Below are 5,683 nucleotides of genomic sequence, written 5' to 3' on the forward strand. Positions count from 1 at the left end.
ACGAAACAGAAGGAGCTTCTTCTCGGCATCCAGATGTGAAAGCAGAAACTAGCGCTTATCTAACAGGAAAAGGACTGACCACTACTACGCGTAATCATTCTCAGATCGAGAGGGTAAAGAAAAGCGCATTCGCCACGCGAAAGCTTTAGTTTTGTTCACAGCTAAGAGTCTAGTAGTGATATGTCCTAATTTTTCTTTATTAATTATGACCCGGGGATCACTCGCTGCCCTAACCCCGTCAGTGCCTTCAGTCCCTTTAGAGCTAACTCCACCCGAATGGAAAAGTCAAAAAGAGCGGAGCCGTGAAAAGAGCAGCGGAGATTCCTCAAAGACTAGCAAGGCTTACTCTACAGCGGGAAGAGCAGATAAGAGAACAGCTCCATGTGACTAGACGAATTCCGTAGCTACGTATTTTGTAACAAGGTATGCAATAGCAGCTTCTTCTGTAAGAGCAAAAAAAAGCACTGACCTCAATTCCGTCTCAATCTCCTACCGGGTCTACGCCCTCTTTGTTTTAGCATCGGTGATTGAAAGATAGTAGGAGCGCATTCTCTCCATCTCAGAAGGAAAGTCGAATCCCTTTGATTCCCAGATAGAAAAAAATGGTTTCAAATAAAGGCTTGGCACCTAGTTATCTTTATTTAAGTCGGCCTTACTCGGGCTAAGTTCAAGCAAATATCAGTCCTTTAAGCTAAAAGCTTAAGTGATCAACTAGAAGAGACCACCTTCCCCAATGAAACTTCTTTCCCCGGAGCAGCAACTGAAAGAGAAAAGACCGGGTATGCCTGAAACCTGAAACGGATTCGTGAACAAGAGATAAGAGATATACCCCAGATACCATTTGAACCAGAGCTGAAACCATTGAATTACCCGAGAGTGATTTCACTCCAGAAGACCTCGAGTCACTGGCTGCCTTTAGAGCTGGGATAAGTAGGGTAGCAGCTAAGATTAACTAAAAGGACTCTTCTCAACCCTCAACCTAGTCTCAGGTCAAGAGATAAGAGCGATGGCATACCTTGAGTCACTCGCTTCCATTGGGCGAACTCTCATCTGTTCTCTTTCCTTCTTTATTAAAGGGGGAACAAGGATTTACAGTATTTCAAAGCAAAGAAATAGGCGTGATTGTAGTTCTTGTAGGCCAATCGAATGCTTATCCTAGATATAGAGTCCACTGAGCCGAAATTTACTTTTTTAAGTAAAGTCCTTTCGTTCTTTCTCCTGATTCCTGTGGGTAAGAAAGAATTGGCTTAAATTCACATAGAACCGATGTGGACAAGTCCAATTGTAGATCATGCTTTGACTTCAACCCGATTTACGTAAGTGTCTTCTGGGCTCCACTGCTGAGCTTCGCGGGGGACGCTTACCCCGCCTGAATGCCGGGCCCGCCAACTAGGGAAAGATGGACGCATAGCCCGTTGGTGCCCGCTCACAGTCCTAAAGCGAAGGGAGAGGATGTCCATGAGGCGAAATAAACTAAGTTTAGCTACTGGCCTCAGGAGCATACGGTGGGATGCTACCTAACCAATAACGAGGGTCTTTCCCCGTTGGGCAAACTGGAACTCCAATCTTGGTAACACGGGCCTTTTCCGAGGTTAGGCCATTCCCGGGTCTTGATTGGTAGGGCTGAAGAATAATAGTTTGTTTCGAGGAGAATTGGAGCTCTTCCTTTTTTGGGTTATCCCCGGATAAGATAAAAAGATACGGATATAGAAAGTGTGCAGCGGACTCATTAGCCTATTTGGAATTCGACTAGTTCACTTCTAGGGTTCGGTGCTAGGGTTTCAAGCCTGATTCAACTCTGCTTTGAAGTATAAAATTCAGTCATCCAGGTATAGAACGGATAATCAAAGTTATCTCCTGCCTTGGGTTGAGTGAATATGCACGGGCTTCATTTTGAAGGAATAAGCGTAATTCAACTAGGGTAACAAGAATACCCATTCAAATAGAGTCTGCACCACACGGGGGCATCAGTCAAAATTTTGTATATAAGGATTGGATTCGTTTTGTCTTTCTTCAAATGCGTCATCTAGTTGATCGAGAAACTGTCGGCCCAAAGAGCCTAGCCAGAGGGACTGAGAAAGTCTCCAGCGTAGACCGAAATGGTCTCGCGAAGCCGGTAACCGTTCAGCTAAGATACGAGATGACTAGTGAATAAAGACAGAATTCCAAAAGTAGGGGAGAGAAAGTGCTTTTATGATGTTTTTATTTAGTAAGAAAGCAGCCAAGCAAATTCTTTCAGGAATGGCTCTGAGGCAAAGTTTACGTCTATCGAAGAGAGATCACATAATTGCTTCTTTTGTCTGGAAGCCTCTTTCCGGTCTTAGTCTAGTTTTCTACCTTTGCCTAGTCTCGGTCCACAGAGTAGTGTAGAAGTGAGTGTAAAAAGTGGCTAAGAGTAATTAATAAGGAGCTAACATGCCTAGAGGATTATAAGTAAGATTTCCTATACTTTTTTTTCTATTCCATATCTTTATTATCTTTTTAATGATGAAATCATAAGTGAATATAGAAGCATATTCTTAGGGCGCCTACTAGCATTATCTGTGTGAAGTGACTAAGCAGGTATGGAAAATATCTTGTTAAGCCCTGAAGTAATCTCTTTTAGCTTTAGCCAGTTTCACCTGTGTAAAAGTAATCTGTATCAATATCAATCTGCTTTCAAGCCTGCAGTCTCTTTTAAGCCTTCGAGGGTAAGTTTGAGTTTTATCTCATTTTTTCTATTTCCGTAGAGCTTTCGGAGTATCTCATAAGCAAAAAGGAAGCAAAAGACCTTGAGAAGGCTCTTGGAAAAGGCTAATCTCTGGTCCCAAGTAGACATAAGCCACTTAGGGGAGGGCTACCCAGGGTCTTTTTTTTCTTACTTTTGAGGAAAGGTTTTAAGAGCCACCTGGTTTGAAGTACTATTCTAGTATGCTGTATGCTCCTGCTCTTCTTGTGGGGGGCTTCTTTCATATGCTTCTGAGGGATTGGATTACTAGAATAGGAAGATGCTTTCTTTCTGGGAAATCCCGCTGGCAAAGAAGAAGTAGGCAAGGGCCCTCGCAAAAGGTATATCAGCAGGGAAAGAGACTTTTTCAAGCAGGTAAGCAAGCCCAGTTGGAGTTCTCCTTGCTGTCGGGCCAATTACACTTGGAGTCCTAAGGCTTTCAGTGGAACAGCCAAGCGCTGTGGAAACTCAGCCAGTGGTAGAGGGACAGGGAATAAACCAAAGCAGGAACCTTTTCCAGCCGTTGATCTAGTTCCTTCTACTTTCATCGAGATTGCCCTGGTGTTCGTAAGACCTCTCCTTGCCGAATCGACTGTTCCCATGAAACCCTGAACAGAGGGAACAGAGAATAGCTCTTCTTTCATCCGTTGAGTTTGGTTCTATCGTAACGTAACTAAATAAGATAAGCAGTTGATCCATCCCATCCACGTTGGTTGTTGTTATCCAGAACCCTGTTCCACTCTGGAGAAAGTCGACAGAAAGGTATAGAGTCCTCGGTCTCCGTCCGATGAGGGCTTAGATTGTTTGGCATTGAGCCGACTGGGTTGGCAAACATTGCAAGAGCCTAAATCACTGTAGGTTCGAGTTCTCAAAAGACTTTTGAAATTCCAGCTGCCTTTCTTTATCAGCTGCAAAGACGAACTTCTCTTATCATAATCATACTTGCTTGACGAAGCCTCCAACATTGATTGCATTAACCAAATTCGACCTGTTTGGGCCTCCGAGGATAGGTAATAGACTCGAATACAAAATAAAGACTCTTGCTCTTCCAAGCTGCATCTTTAAACGGCAGATCCTCTTCCAAAGCCCTTATCCCTGCTATTCCACGTTTGGTGTCGTTTCAATCTTTGGACTCTTGGTTTGAAGCCTCTAAATAAAAGATAGCTATTATGCTATTCTAGATGCTCGTAGCTCGGGCTTATTCCACGACGAGTTGAGTAAACAAATCAAAAAGCTTTCTCTCATTCTGGGAAGCATCTTTTTTTTGAATCTCTTCATACTGGCCATCGTCTCGTATTGCATATTTCCTATTGCTTTGGCATCAAGCTCTTCATCCAAGCAATAGAGGTTTTGGAACTATGCTAATGGAGGAAGAAAGAGCTCTTTTGAGGGGGAATGCTAGAAGTCTGACTATTCCCCAACATGTAGATTCCCTGGGATGTTAGGTAGTTAGTTGCTGTTAAACGCTTGTCCTTCGTTCTATTTATACTAATTCACACTGCGGAAGTGGAAGTTGAAGAGTAAGTTTAAGGCGATCTAGTTTTAAAGGAAAGCTAAAGCTCCTCAATGCCAATTCTCCGGGGATGATATACAAAAAGAAGTCAAGAAAGAGGCTTTCGTAACTAAATCTTACTTGATGCGATAGCATCTCTGGGCTGGCTTCTAACTTCCCCCCGCCTCTTCTCTTTGTAGGTTCTGACAGCCTCTTCTTTTCTCAACTCCTTTTTATTTAGACTTAGACGTCAAGGGATAAGTGTAGTCTTATTTAGAAGGCGTAAAAAGGCCTAACGGGCCCAATAGAACTAAACATCTAGCTATAGAGCTCATCCCCATCCAGGGGATTAACCTCTTTTAACCCTAGGAACTGACAGACGAAAGAAAAGAAGTGTAATTGAATCAACTCCTGATGAAGAAATACCTGTCCTGATCTTAGTCTTCCGTTCTATTCACCTGAAGACAGAGTGAAAGAAAGATGTCAGGATTGATTCATGGGCGAAATATCGTAAAAAAAGGGTGTTGATTCCTCAGTCCCACTCCTTGAGGAGATATAATAATAATAGAAAGTCTCTTTTGACTCTACCAAAGTCTGATTTTGCACTCCTTTCCTGAGAGAAGAACGAAATGCAGAAGTTTCCAATTCTGAGTTCGCATGGGATCAAAGCAACCGTAACTAGAACTAAGTGGGTCCCAAAAGATTGAATTAATTAGTCTTTATCTTCTCCGTGAAAGATCATTTGTTAAGGTAGGCAAGTCAGTACTTTCTTCTTTCATTTCCCCAGCTTCCGGTAGTCAAGCCACATATGACCAACAATTCCGTCCTGTTAATCAATTCCCCTGACCCTAGTCACCTGGCTAGCTGGTATAGGCCTATTAATACACATATACGGATATCGATCTATTCCTATTTAAACATATTGTCCGGAAGAAAGCAGCAAGGGAACTAGTTGCAAGAGATCTGTCTCATGTCATGGCATAAAAAGACTAAATGCCTTAGAATAGGATGGGATCCTTTCTCCGCGAACATCGAACAACAGTAACTCTAAACAACAACTACGAACTCAGAAATAAGACGGAAAAGAATGGGGAGGCCAAATGCCTTGGAATCACTGCCAACTCCTAGGGATTCTCTGCCCGGCTCTTTCCCGCCAGCTTCAGTAAGGTAGTTAAGACCGACTGCTGAAAGAGAAGAAAGCTAGAAGTTTATTTTAGCGCTCGTGACCAATAGCCATTGCTCACTTTACTCCTATATCAGCAATTTCAGCCTCTATCCCAGATCTCAGAGAAGCCCGAGGGAAGTCCTCTCTTTCTGTAGACGAGTACGCCATATTTGTAGTCCAGAAAAGACTTATAGTCAGTATTGACTTCGTCATCCCCGAAAGCAGTATCTGAAGGGATTGAATTCATTGTAATCTTGACTCCCATTGATTCCGATGAATGACGGATTGATCCTGCAAACAAGTCATTCGCATTGGTCAC

The sequence above is a fragment of the mitochondrial genome of Manihot esculenta (assembly GCF_001659605.2).
Source record: "Manihot esculenta mitochondrion, complete genome".
Classification (NCBI taxonomy): domain Eukaryota; kingdom Viridiplantae; phylum Streptophyta; class Magnoliopsida; order Malpighiales; family Euphorbiaceae; genus Manihot; species Manihot esculenta.